A 20318-nucleotide genomic window follows, 5' to 3' on the forward strand; every position below is an offset into this window, starting at 1 on the left:
AGAACAAAGGGATTTTAGACAGTGTGTTGATGGCTAATGAAGTGCTTGAGGATATCAAAAGGGGTGGAAGGAGTGGATTGTGCCTAAAGGTGGATTTTGAAAAAGCTTATGACTCGGTTAGATGGGAGTTCCTATATGACATGTTACAGAAGATGGGGTTCCATAGTAAGTGGATTAGTTGGATCAGAGGTTGTTTGGAAAGTGCGTCTATCTCAGTACTAGTTAATGGGAGCCCGACAGAAGAATTCAAACCAAAAAGAGGTTGAGACAAGGAGACCCGCTTGCTCCTTTTCTTTTTTTGGTTGTAGCTGAAGGCTTGGCCGGGTTAGTTAGGCAAGCTATGAAGGCTAACATCCTCTCTGGGCTTAAGATTGGTAGAAAAGAGGTGGAGATTAGTATCCTTCAATTCGCTGATGACACTTTGTTTCTATGTGAGGATTCATTCAGCAATGTAGTAACCTTGAAGGCTATTCTCAGGGGATTTGAGCTAGCCTCAGGCTTAAAGATTAATTTCCATAAGTCTAAGCTTGCAGGTATTAATGTGCATAGAAACAGTCTCCTATGTTACAGAAAGACTTTGAATTGTGCTCCGATGGTAGTACCGTTTAAGTATTTGGGGCTCGAGGTGGGAGGCAACCCAAGGAGGAAAAAAATTTGGGAACCGATTATTAACAAGCTGGAAGATCGGCTTAGTACAAGGAGATGGAGGTACCTATCACTGGCAGGGCGTATCTGTGTAATTAAATCGGTCCTCACAGCAGTTCCTCTATACTATCTATCTTTATTCAGAGCACCGGAGTCGGTCTGCAAGAACATTACCAGTATCCAAAGAAGGTTTTTATGGGGCTGGGGGAAAGAGAAGAAACTGATCTCTTGGGTGAGTTGGAAAGTCATATGTAAATCAAAAGAGGAGGGAGGGCTGGGTCTTACAGACATTCGTGAGTTTAATTATGCATTACTGGCCAAGTGGAGGTGGCGGTGGCTTCGGATGAGGAAGGGAGATGGAAGGATATTCTAGAGTCAAAATATGGAGAAGGAAGATAGGTCACACAATCAGCTCTAAAATTGCAGTCATGGTGGTGGAGGGATCATGATAAAGTGTGTAAGGAGGGAGGAGGAGAGGGTTGGTTCCAAACAGAAATTGGGTGGAGATTAGGTTGTGGTGATAAAGCAAAATTCTGGGAGGACGTGTGGGTTGGGAACACTAATCTCAAAACTGTCTTCCCTAGATTGTTCTCAATTTCCAATAATCAGGAACACAAGGTTGCAGAGGTAGGTATGTGGGAAGGGTCTTGTTCCGTCCGGTTGACCGGGACGTCTTCGTGCGTGGCCTCAACCGTCAGCTAAGGACTCCTTCCCATTGATTGCCTGCGAATTCCTGCAAAAAAGAGGACAAAGAGGCGCCCTAGCGGCCGTTTGCACTCCGACGCTCAAGTCAGCCAGCAAGAAACACCAAAAAACTGTCCACCCACGTATCGGAGCACCGCGTATGGCACTCTAGGGGTGGTAAAAGAAAGTGTGTATATGTGTGTGTGCTGTCTCCTTCAGGCAAAAATCTTCTCCGGTCACTTGTACGTAACCTTAAAGCACGGGCAAGCAACCAAAGAGTTTCTCGTCAATTTGCCAAAGGTTCCAACCCCTTTTCCGACATTCTCAGCGCTATTTAAACTGCCCCCCAGCATTTAAAGCGCCTTAAAGCGCTTTTAAACTCAAACGTAACGCACTCATTAAAGCGCTTGATTACGAAACGTAGCGCATTTAAGACGTCGAAACGCTTGGGAGCCATAATAGTACTTGAATGCTAAAAAGGGAAACTGTATTGAATATCTTTAATTACCTGGCACCTGACTAGAGGGTGTTTCTATTCCGGCATTGCTGTCATACACGTGGAGGGCCTCACGACGCCTTGACCCCATCTGGGGGCGTTTCTGCCCATCTGGGGACGTTTCTATGTGTGGGTCCTCCTGCTTGGGAGTGCTACTGCGCTAGGGGTGGCTTTTTGGGTGCCAACTCATGCCCCCAAGTATCTAGCCACTTACTCTGAGAGCGTATCTGCCTTCCTCTCACACCCTGCACCCGGTTATCCTGGGCGTGACCTTCCTCTTGGGTCGTATCTGTCCCGAAGGCGTCTCTAGGGCGGCAGGGGTACTTCGCGAGTCAGGCTGCCCTTTACTGGTACTATCACTATGACCTTGGAGCCACCTTTTTCTTCTCTTTATCACTTTCCCGAGATATCGGGACCTGAGGCCTTCCCACGACGTCGCTCCCTCCATGGTCTTTCCTACCCATGGATATCGGGGAACCACACCGTGATTGCCTTGCTTTTACACTGTTTAATCTGGCGACGCCCTCACCTGGGCGACGCCTTCACCTAGGCGACGTCTTCACCTAGGCGACGCCTTCACCTAGGCGACGCCTTCGCCTAGGCGACGCCTCCTCTTGGCGTCTCTACATCTGGGCGACACCTCGAGCTGACTTTGACTTTCCAGTCGTTGACTTTGACCTTGACTTAGTCAATGCCCTGATACGGGACGGTACACAAGCCCCCCAGTCTTAAGCCGAAGACTTGTCTTCAGCGCAAAGACTTAAGCCTTGCCCCCGCCATCCACGTGCCTTCCTGATGACGTGTCATTCTCTGCTGACTCAGCAAATTTTCGAATTACTGACGCGACATTATCTGAACCACAGGGGTATTCTTAATGACCGATTGGACATTCCCTGCAATGGGGATGATTACGCCTTTTGGGCTACCCTTTATCGCGCGCCACGTGGCCCATCGCGTGGCCCTCCTTTAGAGACCTTTGCGCTTCCCCTGGGCAATCGACCTTCTGACGCGTGGCCCGATCCTGCGGCCCTTAGTTAGCGCCTCTTGGGTTACGAAATGTAACGTTTAAGTTACCCCAAACCCCGCGCTCACTCCACTGTTACATTCATTCACTCTGCAATTCCGCACTGTTCATCGCCTTCAAAACCCTTTCTCTGCAATCGCGATTCTCTCCTTCCTGCGCTCTCCTACTGCCTTCAAAGGTACGGTTTTTCCCTCCTTGATGATTCTCTTTACTGTATGAACTGCCTGGGACTGTCCATATTACCGCATTTCTCTGGATGTTGCCTGTATGCTTCGTTGTTCCTCTTGTTTCCCTTCGTTCTTTTGCGGGTAGGGCGCTCCTAGGGTTCTTCCATTTTCCCCTTTTCTTCTCTCCAAACCCCTATTCTCTGAACCCTTTCTTTCTCTTTTGATCTTCAGCATTGGTGTTGATGGCAAAAACCAAGACCACCGCGCCTCCCCCGCTCCCCAAGTCTCATTATAAGGGCGAATATGACTGGGCCCCCGACGAACTTCTGGACGAATGTTCCCTCCTGAACTCCGTTGAGGACGTGGAGGCCCACAGGGGGGACCCTGCCCTCTATAACTTCAATGCTTTCCACGAAAGTCATGACTCCCAAGTCCTGGTAAGCCGAGTGCGACCTGGGATACCTGTTTGCGCGGACTCACGGGATACTGGGGATGCGCTTTCTTCTTCCTCTACCAGATGGTGCTAAAAAGGGTGGGCCTGCGTCTGCCCCTAACTCCCTTCGAAAAAGAGCTATTGACAGAGATAAACACTGCTCCCGCCCAACTCCATCCCAACAGTTGGGCTTTCGTGAGGGGGTTCCAAGAGGCCCTGTCCCAGGCGTCCTGCGAGAATCCTGGCGTCAACCTTTCAAACTGCGACCCCACACACCACGTAGTCGACGGGAAGGTCGTGCCCATGGATTTGAACGACTGAACTGCTGCCCCTCATCCGCCACCTTCCTCTTCAAGCTTAACTCTTCACTCTTTACCTTCGCTTTTTAATTTCATCTGCCAAAACTTGTAATTCTTTGAACTATCCACACTCTTGTTACTGATTCGGGACATTCGCATGGTTGTCTTTATTTCTTTTTCACACACGATTCCGCCTATGCGATCTCGTTCTCATCTTTTCCCTTCATACGCTTCAATTATTTTATCTGTATTCTGCCCGTTTCTCACACTTCGTTGGGCGGTTTGGTACGATTGGGTAAGGTCGCTCGCCAACCCTTACGCCCATGGAGAGGCTCACTAAGTGGCGCCGTATCGTCCACGGGACGTCTCTGATACCGAAAGGCTCTTTCTTTGATCTTTTAACACTCGGCGCCCACGCCTAAGGAGAGGCCTGCTAACGCAGCACCGTATCGTCCCCGGGTGTCTGAAACGCTGAGTGCTGTGGGGTTTTTGTTCCCTCCATGGTCTTTCCTGCCCATAGGTATCGGGGAACACCCTGCCGGTGACTCGCTGGCGTTTGACGGTCTCGTCTCCCTCCATAGTCTTTCCTACTTGCGGGTATCGGGGAGGCGACGCCTGCAACTAACTTTGCTTTTGTCTGATTTCTTCTCCCTCCTCAGTCTTTCCTACCTGGGGGTATCGGGGAGGTAACGCCAGTCGGTATTTGGGTTGGCGACGCCCGCGACTTCTCGTCTGTCGTCGCCCTTTACGTCCTTCCTGGCAACGCCTCGGGCGTCACCTTTACTTCGTCATCGACCTTAACTCTTGCCTTGGTCAACACTTGATAACAGCGAAGAGCCCAAGGCTTTGTCTGTGCCATCCACGTGGCGCTCCTCGTATAGCTGATGGGACCTTCTGTCATTCGACCTGATCCACGTGGCGCTACTTGTATGGTTTGTGGGACATTTGGTCAGTTCATCAAGACCTGACTCCTGCTATGCCCCTGACTCATTTTCGACGGCGGATCGTACCCTTGGATATTCTGTTGACAGGACATTTTCTAATTTAAACCAGTGGTGCCAGAGTCATCCTTTCATCTTCTACCACGTGTATCGATCGTGCGGTGCATCCATTCACGTCGTTTGGCGCTCTAACCGCTTTATTTAACTCTTCAAGCTCTGAAACTATCTTCACCATTTTCTCACTCTTCATAACCTACTTACGTTCTTTCTTCTTGCACCCTTTCTTCTTTGTCGAAGGGCTGTTCTAACTGCTTCCCTCGCTCAACTCTTGCATTTCCAGCCATCTTGATCTTGTTAAAGAATGTCTTCTCACGATGCTTCTTCCAGGGTCCGTCCCCAAGACTTGTACCCTTGGGCTTCGGGCGAACTTCTTGATGAGTGCTCATGCTTGCTCTCCACCAGGGCCGTACGGGAACACAAAGGGGAGTTGTGTTCTTACGACCATCGGGCCTTCGCGAGGAGGCACGATGACGACATCGCTATGCTCCCTTGCACTCTGGGGGAGCCAGTGTGTGGAGACGAACGAGCGAACGACGGGGTCCCTTTCTTTTACTTTTACCAGGTGGTGTTCAAGACCATCGGGGTGCGCTTACCCTTCTCCCGGTTCGAGAAGGAACTGCTGACGGAGATCAACGTGGCTCCAGCCCAGTTATATCCCAACAGCTGGGCCTTTGTCAAAGCCTTCGATGTCCTCTTTGGGTTTCTGGGTTGTGCACCCTCGGTTGACCTCTTTCTTCACTTTTTTGAGGTGAAGAGACAGAGACACAACCTCTGGGTAACTCTCAGCAATGTTCCCGGAAGAGTTCTCTTCACACCCTTCCAAAGCTCGTTCACGGGGTGGAAAGGCCGGTTCTTCAAGATCTGCTGTACTGATCTTGTTCCCGACGCCCTCGATGGGTTTCCGCTGTACTGGGTGAGAGAGGAAAAGGCCCTCAAAGCCAAACCCCTCAAGAATCTGGCTCCAAGTGATCAAATAGCTTGCCGGATTCTTGCTGAGGCGAGAGGTTTTGACTCCGCTACGGTGATCAGCTTGGAGTTCAACGCTAGGACTCTTGAGAAGTACATAAGTAAGAACCACTGCCTTAGGCAACTTCGACCTTCGTTACTTTCTAACTGTGCCTGTCTTTCTTCACTGTGTCTCTAACACATCTGTTCCCTTTGTGCAGGTTCGAAAATAAGCCGAGAAAAGAGGACACGACTTACTCGAGCGCTGCGGGCTGGGAAAGAGGCTTCGCCTTCCTCCAGTGATAACTCTGATGAGCGCTGAGAAGCGGCCTGTTTGCGTTTTTGCATTTTGTACTGAACATTGCTTGTAACAACAATTTTCCAATATCATAATTCTTTACAACGCCACTTTACTTTACATATGCCTCATATACCGCGCAACTTCCTTTCGTCTCGTTCCGCCAATGGTGCATGCCTTCCCTTGGGCGGCGTCTTCTTTTTGGGCGACGCCAAGACCTAGGCGACGCCTTCTTCCTTGGCGACGCCATGGCCTAGGCGGCGCATCACATTACTTCTAACAAGGAAAAATAATGGCTGAAAACCAAAGCACTTCTTTTTCTCAACTGGTTTTTCCATTTATTAGGGTGACCTCGTTAAAAAACCCCCGAAAGGGAAAAAGAGCGTCCCCTTCAACTAAATTGTTACATGTTGCTTACATAGGTCAACTGAAATAAAATTTTAAGTTGGCTGCATTCCAACTGCGCGGGATAGGGCCTCCATCTAAAGTCTCCAGGTTGTACGAACCGTTGCCCTTAGCCTCAGTAACTCTGAAGGGCCCGGTCCACTTGGGAGACAGCTTATTCTCCAGCTCGTAAGGGTGAGCTTTCCTCATCACCAGGTCGCCCACCTGAAACTGTCGTGGCTTTACTTTAGAGCTGCCGCTCCACTCTTCTCTTCATCGCTTCAGCTTTTATTCTAGCTTCTTCCCTGGCCTCTTCTAGCAGGTCCAGGTTTACCCGCCTCTCCTCATTAGATTCCTCCACCACAAAGTTTTGAAAACGCGGTGAGCTTTCGTGTATTTCTACTGGAATCATCGCGTCCGACCCGTACACCAAACTGAAAGGCGTCTCCATAGTAGAGGATTGGGGCGTGGTGTGGTATGCCCATACAATCCTTGGCACCTCTTCCGCCCACGCCCCTTTGGCCTTCTCTAACCTTCTTTTTAACCCCCTCAGCAGAACTCTGTTTGCTGACTCTACCTGTCCATTGGTCTGGGGGTGTTCAACCGACGCGAACACTTGCTTGATTCCCACTTCAGCGCACAGATTTCTTAACTGCTGACTGGCAAACTGGGTCCCATTATCAGATATCAGGGGCCTAGGTACGCCAAAGCGACACACGATGTTTCTCCACACAAAATGCTGTACCTTATGCGCTGTGATCTGTGCCACGGGCTCCGCCTCTATCCACTTAGTGAAGTATTCGATGGCGACGATCAGATACTTCATCTGCCTGATTGCCAGTGGGAAGGGGCCCAGGATGTCAATACCCCATGTGTGGAAAGGCCACGGGCTGTATATGGACCGCAACTCTTCTGGCGGCGCCTTGTGCCAGTCGGCGTGCTTTTGGCATTGCCTACCCCGCTGGGCGTGCCGTGCGCAATCCTCTTTCACTGTTGGCCAGAAGAAACCTGCGCGTATTACCTTGGAGGCTAAGGATCTTCCTCCTACATGGCTTCCGCAGATGCCTTCGTGTAGCTCCGCCATTATCCTGGTGCACTCATCGCCACTGACGCATGTTAGGATAAGGTGAGTGAAGCCGTGCCTGAACAGCGCCCCATCCACCAAAGTATATCTTACGGCGTTCCTTTTGATTTTCTTACCCTCTTCAGGGTCCACTGGAAGGGCCCCATCCGCCAGGTATCGTTTATAGGGTGTCATCCAGGTGTCTCCCGTGGACAGGACACAAACCTGCAACTGCTCCTCCCCAGACGCACCCGCGTATATACTGATGCGGGGCGCCCTCTGCGTATCTTGGGTTAATGAGGAATGACTCCTCGGCCTTCCCCCTGATGCATAAATCTGGAGGACGTCCACCCTGTTGTCCTCCACGAATCACCGCGGAGCTTTGAGGGTCTCCTGGATCACTGTCCTCTGTCTGCCCCCCTTGCCTGAGCTGGCCAGCTTTGCGAGTAGGTCGGCTCTGGCATTCTGCTCCCTCGGGACGTGTATTAACTCAAGAGCGTTGAACGCCCCTTTCAACAACTGGACGTATTTTAGATACGCCGCCATCTGGGGGTCCTTCGCCTGGAACTCACCCGACACCTGCCCCGTAATCAACTGGGAGTCGCTCTTCACTAGGAGGTTCTGTGCGCCCATCTCCTTGGCCAAGAGCATTCCTGCAATCAGGGCTTCGTATTCTGCTTGGTTGTTACTTGCCTTGAAGGCAAAACGCAAGGCCTGCTCGATCAGTATGCCGTCGGGTCCTTCCAGCACTATTCCCGCACCACTCCCTTGCTGGTTTGAGGAACCATCAACCGAGAGCAGCCACTGTGAACCCGCTTCCACTTCTTGCTCACCTCCGGGCGAAAGTTCTGCTACAAAATCCGCGTACACCTGCCCTTTAATGGATCCTCTAGGCTCGTACTGTATGTCGAATTCTGACAGTTCCACAGCCCAGCGTACCATTCTTCCTGCCACATCGGGCTTCTGCAGCACCTTCTGTATGGGGAGGTTGGTCATTACCACCACCGTGAAACTGTGAAAGTAATGACGGAGCCTCCTAGCCGAGAACACTACCGCCAGCGCCGCCTTCTCCAGTGCCTGGTACCTTGTCTCAGCTCCCTGTAAGGCTTTGCTTACAAAGTAGATGGGCTTCTGACTCTGGTCCTGCTCTTGTACCAACATAGAACTGATGGCCCTATCTGTTACAGTAAAATACAAACGGAGGGGCACTGGAAGTACGGGTGCCCCTTTTCTCCTCCGGCGGAAACAAACCTCGAGAGCGCCGCCATCCGCCCTGTCAACTGTTGAACCTCCTTTACCGATGTCGGACTTCGCATGGCGATAATAGCCGCACATTTGTCGGGGTTCGCCTCTATCCCCCTCTCGGTGAGCAGAAAACCCAAGAATTTACCGGCCTCTGCCCCAAAAACACACTTCTCGGGGTTCAACTTGAGGCGGTATTTGGATATTGCGTTGAACAATTCCTCCAAGTCTGCCATGTGCTGCACCCTGTTCTGCGACGCCACCACCATGTCGTCTACGTAGGTGTATACGTTCCTCCCGAGCATTGGCGCCAGGACCTTGTCCATTAACCTCTGGTACGTGGCGCCCGCATTTTTGAGCCCGAAGGGCATCACCTTATAGCAATAACTGCATGTTTCAGTCATGAACGCAGTCTTGCTCTCGTCCCTGGGGTGCATCTTGATTTGGTTATACCCTGAGAAGGCGTCCAGGAAGCTTAACACTTTGCTGCCAGACGCGCTGTCCACTAGGGCGTCGATGCTGGGCAGCGGATAGGAATCCTTTGGGCACGCCTTATTCAAGTCCGTGAAGTCAACGCACATTCTCCATTTTCCGTTTGCCTTCTTTACCAAAACGACGTTGGCGAGCCACTCAGGGTACTGAATCTCCCTAATGTGGCCAGCACTCAGCAGCTTCTGCGTTTCGTCTTTCACCACCTGTTGTCGCTCCTCATTGAACTTCCTCCTTCTCTGACGCACGGGGCGGACCGTGGCGTCCATGCTGAGGTGGTGGCACAGGAAATCGGGGTCGATGCCCGGCATGTCCGAGGCGGACCATGCGAAGGCATCCAGGTGGCGCGAAATCACTTCCGCCACCCCTTCCCGTTCTTCTGGACTTAGCGAGCTTCCTAACTTGAAAGCTTTGCCGCCAATCTCCCTTTCTAGGATGTTGGCCGCGGGTTGCTCCCTATTATCATCATCGGCGAGCGCCGCTTCTTCTACGGGCGCCGCCTCTTCCACGTGTGCTTCCTCCATTGGCACATCTGCTTCGGGCATCGCCCTTTCTGCTATGGCCTCTTCGAGCGTCTGCCTAGCGGGCGTCGCCTCGATCATTGTTGCGTCCGCGCTCGGCGGACGTTCGTACACCATGAAAACGCCTCTCTTCGTCTTCAGGCTGTTTTCGTAGCATTTCCTCGCCTCCTTTTGGTCTGATCTGATGACTATCACCCGGCCACTGAGGTCCGGTAGCTTCATCTTCATGTGACGAGTGGAGGATATTGCACTCAGACGGTTTAACGCCGGTCTGCCCAGCAAAATATTGTAGGCAGAATTAGCGTTCACGACGAGGTACCGAATGCTCTCTGTTCGGGAGGCCTCTCCGTCTGTGAACGTAGTCCTCAACTCCAGGTACCCCCGGACCTCTATCTGGTTATCCCCGAACCCATACAAACATCCCGTATAGGGACTCAGCAGATCGGGGGACAACCGTAATTTATTAAAGGTTGACAGAAACATGACGTCTGCCGAGCTTCCTTGATCAACAAGCACTCTGTGGACCTTCCTTCCCGCCGTGACGACCGAGATGACAACGGGATCGTTGTCATGGGGCACCACATCTCGGAGGTCTCTTCTTGTGAACACAATATCTGACTCCCAGGACTCCCCCGAGAGCCTCTCTTCAATTGAATTCACCCCCCTCGCGTATTTCTTCCGCTGGGAGGCGGTGGGTCCTCCGCCGGAAAAACCTCCAGCAATGGTGTGGACCTCGCCAAGCACAGGCATCTCGTGTGTTGGCTCATCCGCCGGCGGCGGCAGGGTGGCAGTCGTAGTGGACTCCGCGACATAATCTTTCAAAAACCCAGTCCTCACCAGCTCATCTAGTTGGTAGCCCAACGACAGGCAATTATCAATTTGGTGCCCGAAAGCCTCGTGAAATTCGCACCAAGAGTCTTTGCGGGGCCCCAACACCTTGTCGGTCTTCGCCGGTCGCCTCAGCCTCTCGGCTATGTTGGCCAAAAAAGAAAACACATTTTTAATTCAATATATAAGTCAACAGTCTCTATATATTGAGTGAGTAGGATATGCAACATTCATCTCATAAAGAAATATCAGAACTAAAATTCTCTTAAAATGGCTTCTCGTTTCTGTCAATCTTTTATCTTCGGAGTTTTAGTTGTTGCTTTGGTTCTCACATCAGGTAAGTGGAAGAAACAATTACTTTTGCATGAGAAAAAAGTTATGTTTATTTATTTTTATTATTTTTGAAAACAAGAACAAATCATAATTGTTATGTGAAATTGATATGGTGAAATTATGATGTGAATGCAGTCCCTGAAGCAGTAACAGGATTCACTGATCCAGGGCTTAACTGCCATGGGCCATGCACTCCACATTGCAACACAGATTGCACCAACCAGGGCTCAAAGAAGGGCTTTTGTCTCCAGCAAGGATCTCTTAATCTTTGTTGCTGTTCCTGATTCACTTATATTGTATTTTTTTTTAATAAAATTCTTGTTTTGACTTAAGGATTTTCATCTGATTTCATTCAGCACCAGTTTTTCTTTTAAGACGTGTTTTTAAACTTTGAGAATCCATTTCTAACAGACATTGATCATAGAACGATCGAAGATGTTCATATTTGATTGAAGTTAAGTCCAAAACAGATTAACCATATAATTAATCTAAATTAATCATAAAGAAATTTCGATCATAGAACAAGAATTCTCATGTTAGAATCAAAGACATGCATCCTGATAATTACGGATTTTATTCTCTCCCAATTAAACTAAATTTTGTAATTTTTCCTTATTTAAATTATATATTGTTATTAATTGATAAATTGTAATTTCTAATTACGAAAGATGTTTTTGTCTATAATATTCATTTCATTTACACTTCAAAAAATACATCTAACCATTACAATACAGGTTCTACCAATTTCTATTAAGATTTAAGAGTTTTTCAAAATATTTCTATTATAGGATAACGAGTTACAAAAATATAAATATTAAAAAATTAAGGTTTAAAACTACATTCTAAAATTCTCCAGACCTTGTAGTACCACGTATCTGAATACCTAGGTAAATTCTATTACCCACACGAATCTCCATTACCTACAACTATTACCCACGAATTTCTATTACCTACTAATTATTATCATAATAGTTATATACGTAATATTAAAAATATTATTATAATATGAATAATTATAACATCATAACTATTATTCATAAATAATAATAACCATATATATAAATATTAATAATATTAATAATATTTAATAATATTAATAAATTAATAATATTAATAAATTAATAATATTAATAAATTAATAATATTGGTTAAAACTTCTTTGATCATTCTTAACTCACTTATTGGAGTTTAGCTCCAACTTTAATAATAATTTTTGCAGCATATATAATGATTGTCAATAATAATTAAAAATAAAATATTTTTCAAATTATCTATGGATTTACCCACGGACCATTTACCTACGGATTTTGGCTATTATCTATGAAATTCTTCCGTAGATATATTTTGTTTTCTTGTAATGGACACAACAAGAGAATTCTTTTTTAAAATATCATTTCAAAAACAATCCATACTGAAATATGTTCAAACATCATCTTTCTTCGGTTATTTCAATTTAATCTCAACTATTCAAACTCATCAACCTGTAATCAAATTCAGTTATTAGATCAACTTATTATCTAAATCAACTTATTCAGTTCCACATGAAATTCTTTATTCATGTGGAAACTTCAATTTCAGCAACGAAATCACTAGTGAATGTAGGGACCTAAAGCATGTTGTCCAAATATCACCAAAATTCAGTTTGTGGTAAAACAAGTTGAGAGAAACACTTTTCTATATGTGAGATTTCAAAATACTTTGACTATATCGATGTTTCTACCATGAAGTTACCTTACGTGAGAACCTAAAATTGTAACTGACTTCACCTTAAGAGACATATTTTATTTAACTAAAGACACTAGAATACGACTGTGACCAAGTAGAAGTTGGCCTCCTACATATGATTGCTCTCCCTACATTAGTGAATGATGTAACTCTTAGAAAATCATGTTTACCTATAGAGAAACCTAAAGGTATTCTTCTTTCATCTATATCACATTTTTGTCTGCTTGAAGATGTCTTAAATCATCACAGTTTTCAAAATTTGACTCAGTTGTTGATAGTTGAAGTGATGAAAAATACACTTAGTTTTTTTTACTGACTCCCTTCTGGTGGATACCAACGAATACTCTGATATCTTTTTTTCTCCATCTCAAACAGACGATCTATATCAACCCCATGTTCCTCAAGTATTTCACAATATTTCTGCTGAAATGTTCTTGTTAAATTGCCTAAGAGATTTAATTGTGACGTAACTCAGTGATCCATGACTTTGTTACATTCCAACATGAACAGAGACATCTAACACCAGCCTCTTCGAACGCATATATCAAATAACGCTCACGTTATCCGATTCGAGCTTATATTAATATAGCCAACATTATATACTCAAGAAAGGGAATCCATAGAACCTTGAGATATGTATACTAAATCAAAATGGAAATCTTTCCATGTTTATTGGAAAGACCAATTTTAATTTATAAGGATATAATGTGTGTTAATATCTCTAACTCATTTTCTTCTTCATCTTGAGCGGGGATATTCTCATTTTCTGAAGGATGTGCAACATCATTTACCAGAGACCTCTGCTTAGAACTAAGAGTAAGATCTACAATCGTCTTACTCCACCTGATACCATAAGCTAAAAAATCCATCTTCACCCTTATGATAAGATAGCATAACTCAACCACAGACAAACTTCCTTAACATAATTTACATTACCCAATGTTGTCTCTTCACCACTTTTATGAAACTGAGATCTCTTAGGTCACCCAATTATCTTCATAATTCCAATCATATCATTCCTTTCCATAGGTAGAATGTGTGTAATATTCATCCTTTATTACTCGCATTGAGTCTTGTTTCTTCACTACATGCGACGAGTAGGTGATAAAATCTTTGAAAATATTATTCCACTACCACCTTGGGGACGTCTAGTTATGTCAACATACCTTTGATTTTTGACAAGATAAACGAGCAATTACAAACTTGACTATATATCTTCCTTCATACCATGTCACCAAATAAACTTCTTTAAATTTTGATACCTTTGCATCATACTTAGATGTAACTAAACTTGCTTTCACGACTCATAGATAACTCATATACTTCCATTTATCATCCTCTGGCGCACATATTTTTGTTTCTAAATCTTAAGATATCATTCGCTTCCCACAGAGAATTCTTTAGTTTTGTCAATACCTAATAATTTTATAATAATCTTCAAATTCAATTTCATCAATTTCCTTACTCTCACTTTTTCTAAAGACTCATTAGTTATAACAAGTGTACTAGAACTTCCAAATTCAAACTGTTGAAACTTGTACTCAAATCTAGCCATTGAACCTTAAATGTTGATACCTATATTTCCTTGTGACTTAAAGCATCCACAACAACATTTCCTTTCCTAAGATAGTTCTTCACCTAAAGATCATAATCTTTCAAAACTCCATCCATTTTCTCCGATAGGAATTATGCATCATTCATTACCCGATCTACCAACATCTTATCCAATATCCAAGACTTATATTATCAGCAAATCCAAGAGAAAGAATCAGAGTAAGTTCAATACAACTCAAGTCGTGTATCTCATAAGTCACGATGTGCATGAACTCCTCCCTCGGCTTCTCACCACCTAATATCTTAGTCTATGTGACTTACACCATCAATGAAGCTAGGAGATCTCTTTTACAACATAAACATCAATATTTAATACGCACAAATCAACAACTCATATATTATCTCAAATGTACGATCTCGATTTCATACAATTCCATCATTCTCATACAATATCATTCACATGGAATGCATACCCATCACTAATACAATGTTTAAGAATTCTCAAATCAATTACACACATCAATTTCATACCCATTACATCATTCACACCAATTAATATTATTTACAAATTTCATAGTTTTACTTTTACCGCTCTTAGAATGTGTATTATACAAAAGTTGTAAATATATAAATTAAGGAATTACTATCATTAAAAATTGTTGAGTTTTGTACATAAATTTACAAAGGTATATTGGGATATAAAGTTTATACATGATTAGGAAAATGATGGGCGGTGAAAGATTAGGGTGATGAAATATTGGTTTAGAATTAATGTACAAAATTATTTAGGAAACTAAATTCACATGATCTCACAATTTATTCCTAACCCAATTCTTCAGTATACTTTTAACAGTCCTATACTATGTTGATATAAGGAGTTCCAATAGTCCCAATTCTGGTAGCATGAGACAAATTTAAGAATTTTTAGGAAATGTTTTTTTTTACACTCCTTTTACATTCACTTCATAATTGTTTTTTATAATACAATATTTTATTATAATAATAAAATAAATATGAATAGAATATTATAATAAAATAATAATTTATGAAGTTTTAGACTAAATGTAAGAGAAAAAGGAAGTGACAATCTATCATTATTTAATGTTTTAATATTTTGTGGGGTTTCCAAATTATTTTAGACTTTTTTTTGGATGAATTGTGTTCCTTTTGAATTCAATTTTTGTATTCGTGTTTACTTTTCTTCTCTCCTATTCATTCACAACTTTTGATGTTCTTCATTTTCATCTGTCTCGTTTATATTTGGTGGTGCTTTTGGAGTCGAGTGTGTTTGCATGTATTATGGATTTTCCAATTTTGTTATTACGAGGTATTATCATTATGGTGATATGTGTTGGTGATACGATAAAATCAAAAAATTCTCGTTTGATGCCTCTAAGAAGTAAATTTTAAGTTTAACTTAATCTTATAAAATAAATTTTACACTAACTTATATACTATAAAATGTCATTATCTCTAGTTAAGGTGGAATTTTCAACATAATAAAATGAGTTTGAACTAAGATAATTATATTTTATTAATTGATTAGTAAATAAATATTTATAACTTACAGACTAATTTTAAATTATTATATCTTGTAATACAATTGTTTTACTTTAAAACAACTCTCAATCCAATCACCTATCTTTCTAAATCCAAACACATCCATGTTATAGTTACTAACGAGGACACAGGCACTGACGTACCTGTGTATCCGCATTTTTTATTTTTATAATTTATATATAATTATTTTTAATATTAAAATTGAATAAATGATATCATTATTTACACACTTATATTGTCATTATAAATTTATAGTTAATTGTTATAAAAAATAAAAGCATAATATGAACCAGTAATAACAAATATGAAATTATAAGTAACTATTCAGTAAAAAGTGAAAAAATAATAATATATTTTATTCAAATTGTTTCGTAAATAAATTAACGGTTCTTCTTATTCAAATTATTTCATAAATAAAATGAAAATAGAAATAAAATAAAATATTAATATATAAAATATTAATAAAATGTAACTGATTTTGAAAATAAACCAAATCGTTCATTCACCTCTCTTTCAATTCATAATTGTTCCTCCATGACTCTTTCAATTCAAAACCACTTTTCCACCTCTCTTTCAACTCAAAACCGCCCCCACTACGTATACCAAATATTGTAGAAAAAATAAGAAATGACACAATGACCATAATACAATAATAAAATTAAATATTAATATAAGGATAAAACGGGAAAAAAAATGAAGAGCAATTAAGAGGGAAATTCCCTTTATATATATAGGTATAGATAACCGGAGTCATTGAAAAAAATTCTCTCTTTTCAAATTCAAAATAATTAAATACTATTATTGATTAAGATACAATTAATTAAATTATTTATTCAAACATTTCCTTAAAAAAACGCTTCAGTTACCTATGATTTTGTTAATTAAATGATTGATGTATATCTTTTAACCTTTCAAAAAAAAGAAATTTCTTTAAAAAAGTAAAACAAAATTATTCTTTAATTGAAACGTTGAACCTTTGATTTAATTAAATATGAAAAGCATAAACGGACATTAACTTTAAAGAATAAAACGTCCAAAGTAAATTTTAACATTCAAAATTAAATAATTTATTGTGATTTATGTTGACGAAAAAAAAAACACATTTTTAATTCAATATATAGATCAACAGTCTCTCTCTATATATTGAGTGAGTAGGATATGCAACATTCATCTCATAAAGAAATATCAGAAAATCAGAACTAAAATTCTCTTAAAATGGCTTCTCGCTTTTCTCAATCTTTGATCTTCGGAGTTTTACTTGTTGCTTTGGTTCTCACATCAGGTAAGTGGAAGAAACAATTACTTTTGCATAAGAAAAAAAGATGATGTTTCTTTATTTTTATTATATTTGAAAGCAAGAAAAAATAATAGTTGTTATGTGAAATTGATATGGTGAAATTATGATGTGAATGCAGTCCCAGAAGCAGTAATAGGATTCACTGATCCAGGGCTTAACTGCCATGGGCCATGCACTCCACATTGCAACACAGATTGCACAAACAAGGGCTCAAAGAAGGGTTTCTGTCTCCAGCAAGGATCTCTTAATCTTTGTTGTTGTTCCTGATTCACTTATATTCTACTCTTCTTTTTTTTTTTAATAAAATGCTTGTTTTGACTTAAGAGATGATTCTACCTAGGAATATAATTGTGGTCTATCAAAAAAAATTTATACACTATCTAAATTAAATACAAATTTTTTGATACATAAATCGGTATGGTAACGACTCAATTATTCGTATAACACTATTTACATTTTTATTTCTCCATCTAACACCTTTTTGTTTTTACTTTCTTATATAACACTTTTTTTGTTTTTATTTTTTTATCTAGCATCATTTCAAAAGTAAAACAAAAATTAATAAATTAAAAAAAATTGATAATTTTGAATACATTAAAAAATATTTTTAGTGTTTAAAATAGTTAGAAATATAATTAATGAATAAAAAAATATTTTTTTACAAAATAAAAATAAAAAAGTAATAAATTAAAAATGTTTAGTTTAATTTTTTTTTAAGAATAAAGAAAATAAAAAATTAAACCCTATAACAACATAAAAGTTGAATCTATAAACAAAAATTAGTTGTTTTTCGATTGTAGATTTGTTTGGCTAGTCTGGTGTCTTTGTTTTGAGTGGCTTGGTGTGAAGAGTTATAAGTCTCGTTTTAGGATGTTCTCCTATTCTGAATCCTAAAAAAAAAACTAATGCAAATGTTATGCTTAAAAATGAGTAGACACTTTAAAATTATTTGTGTGTCTACTACTAATTAATATTAAATGATTTTGGTTTTTTTATAATTATGTCATATATTTTTTACTTGAAATTAACATTATTACATCATCAATAATAATAATAATAAATATTAATTTATGTTTATAGATTCAATTTTTATGTTGTTGTAGGATTTAATTTTTTATTTTCTTTATTTTAAAAAAAATAAACCAAACATTTTTAATTTATTACTTTTTTTTTTATTTTGTAAAAACTCATTTTTTTATTCATTAATGACTATTTTAAACATTAAAATATTTATTTTTTTAATGTATTCAAATTTTTAGTTTTATTGTTTTTGAAATTGTGTTAATATGGAAATAAAAATAAAATGGTGCTAGATAGAAAAAAAAAAAAAAAAAAGTTATGAAAAAATAAAAGTGTAAATAGTGATATATAAGAAATTGAATCGTACCGTAACTAAATATATTTTAATAAATGTTGAGTTTTTAGCATATTCCACCATTCACATTACCAAAATCATACCTCTTCCGTCATTTAATATTTTTCCTTGAAAGTCTCGGGCCGTCGGAGCGGGACTTCATGAAGGAAAAGAACTTAAATAACTTCCTTTTTCTGAAGGAGTCGTCATTTTCTATCAGAAACGCTATGTCATTTACAACTCCTCCCTAAAGTCCAGCAGCACAAAGAATAAATGAACAAGAAGGTAATAAGACAAATAATCATTAATATGAATTTATTAATATTTAATTTTTTTCTATGAAAATTTGAAAACAAATATAAATTATTTTAATATAAATAAATAATAAATTTATGGGTCAACACTAACAATTTAGATATATTTTAAATTTATATGCATACATTAGTTTTAAAAATATAAATTGACTATGTTAAAAACATTCATTATTATTTGTTTGAACGAGTTTATTCTTTAAATACAGAAAACATAAACTTCGTGTACTATATATAAAACAATGAAAATCGAGAAAAAAAAAATAACTAGATCTTTTAAAAGATAATTTGTTTTAAAAAAAGTTTGACAACATATTAGTACATAAGAATTAAAAAAGAAACTTGAACGCGTAAAATAAAATATAAAAAGTAAAAATTATTTTAGAATTAGAGCAACCAGCATATATATAAGAAACAAAATAACTCAAGTATTAAAGATAGAACAATTTTTTTTATAATAAGTCAATAAAGTTGGTGACATCAATATGCATGAATAAATTGTTAAATTTGGGTTATGTGTAATATAGCGGATTTATGGGATTCAGATGGGATATAAAGGGTAAAAAATTTAACACAATGAATGTGTATTATTTAATTTTTAAATATTTTGTGGGGTCCAAAATTTATTTTAGATTTTTTACTGAATTATGAACTTTTTGAATTCAACTTTTTTACTCATCATCATTTGAAGTACACTTTTAAGTTTAATTCAATTTTATAAAATTGATTTAAAAGATGAGATTTGCACTCACTTATATATTATACGATGTCATTATCTTTTATCGGTCCAGGCCCATACGACACGACATCAATCGGGTCCTCTCGGATCGACATTGGCTCGGGCCCGTACGACTCAACATCGATATGGGCCCGTACGACTCGACATCGACCCGGGCCCGTACGACTCGACATCGGCCCGGAACCGTACGACTCGAGATCGGCCCAGACTCGTACGACTCACATCGGCTCGGGCCCGTACAACTCGATATCGGTTTGGGCCCGTACGACTCGACATCGGTATGGGCCCGTACAACTCGACATCGGCCCGAGCGTGTACGACTAGACATCGACCTGGGCCCGAATGACTCGACATCGGCCCGAGCCCGTAGGAGTCGACATAGGTCCGGGCCCGTACGATTCGACATCGGCTTATGCCCGCTCGGATCGACATTGGCCTGGGCCCGCTCGGCTCAGCATCGACCCGGGCCCGCTCGGCTCAACATCAGTCTGAGTCCGTGACAACGGCCCGAGCCCGCTCAACTCGACATCGACCCGGGCCTGCTCGACTCGACATCAGCTCAGGCCCGCTCGACTCAACACTGACCCGGGCACGCTCGACTAAATATTGGCCTTGGCCTGCTTAGCTCGAAATCGGCCTCGGCTCAGACGACTCGACATCTGCCCGGGCCCGGACACTCGACAACGACCCGGCCCCGAACGACTCGACATCGGTTGGGCCTGCTCCGCTCGACATCGGCCTGAATTGTCTTGGCTCAACTTGGATCGGGCCAAGTCAAAACCCAACCCAAAATGCAATTTGGATAATCCAAAAATGTATCCAATTCATATCTAATCCATATCCAATTAAATGGATTGGATTTAAAATCCAAAAATATGGATTTAGATTTAAGATAAATCCATTTAAATGGATTAAAACTAATATGG

General features: G+C 40.9%; 2 long non-coding RNA genes across 2 annotated transcripts; both read left to right on the forward strand.

Moving 5' to 3' along the window:
- Positions 1–10746: 10746 nt before the first annotated feature.
- LOC137823324 (uncharacterized) lies at positions 10747–11184 on the forward strand. The gene is made up of 2 exons (XR_011083111.2): positions 10747–10856; positions 10988–11184. It is a non-coding gene; the product is annotated as an uncharacterized LOC137823324 (long non-coding RNA).
- Positions 11185–16844: 5660 nt separating this feature from the next.
- Positions 16845–17311, forward strand: LOC150025456 (uncharacterized). Its single transcript, XR_016514613.1, has 2 exons — positions 16845–16973; positions 17107–17311. It is a non-coding gene; the product is annotated as an uncharacterized LOC150025456 (long non-coding RNA).
- The last annotated feature ends 3007 nt before the right edge of the window (positions 17312–20318 follow it).

This window comes from Phaseolus vulgaris, chromosome 8 (genome assembly GCF_051622355.1).
Source record: "Phaseolus vulgaris cultivar YP4 chromosome 8, ASM5162235v1, whole genome shotgun sequence".
In the NCBI taxonomy this organism is placed as follows: Eukaryota; Viridiplantae; Streptophyta; class Magnoliopsida; order Fabales; family Fabaceae; genus Phaseolus; species Phaseolus vulgaris.